The sequence below is a fragment of the Phaethon lepturus genome, unplaced genomic scaffold (genome assembly GCF_000687285.1).
Source record: "Phaethon lepturus isolate BGI_N335 unplaced genomic scaffold, ASM68728v1 scaffold2027, whole genome shotgun sequence".
Lineage (NCBI taxonomy): Eukaryota > Metazoa > Chordata > Aves > Phaethontiformes > Phaethontidae > Phaethon > Phaethon lepturus.
Genome location: NW_010552374.1, coordinates 11,306 through 11,943, shown reverse-complemented (window position 1 = coordinate 11,943; position 638 = coordinate 11,306).

The window sequence follows — 638 nt, the reverse complement described above, 5'->3', positions numbered from 1 at the left end:
TTAATCTGCATCCCACTTCGGGGCTTGGGGTTTTTTTTTTTCAGCAAAATGAATAGCCTACTCTCTCCTAATTGCTATTTCATCAGACATCTATTTGCCCATTGCTATGACTGCTTGGATCAAACCACAGAATACACAAACTTCCCAGCAGCCTTCCTGTGTGTGAGCTACAATGCACAAATCTCTTTGACATTTCATGACTGAGTAACATATTGAATAAAGTCTGTTCCAAGCATAACCAATGTCTTAGTTTTCTGCGGGCATAAAAGTTCCACTGGACACGTATCAGAGCCACCCTGGGAAATGGTTAGGTAGTAGCATTGAGAGCTATTTTACACAACTTCCCAAATTTTATTTTACTTCCCTTCCCACTCAGAGTTTGACCTCTTTGATACAGGTTAATACCATTCTGTGACTGGCTAGTACAAAATCTCCATGTGAATACCTTTCTACACTAAGCCTCCTAAATTCACCTATGTCCCAACTCTTCCTATTTGTAATCTGTTGGGATTATGAGCTGCATTTGGCTTTGGAGCACTATGCTGAAATTTACAATATTAAGATTAATTATTCTCCACTGCAATGAGCACATGATTCACTAAGGCACAGTTCTGGACTGTTCCTCATTTCACATGAGC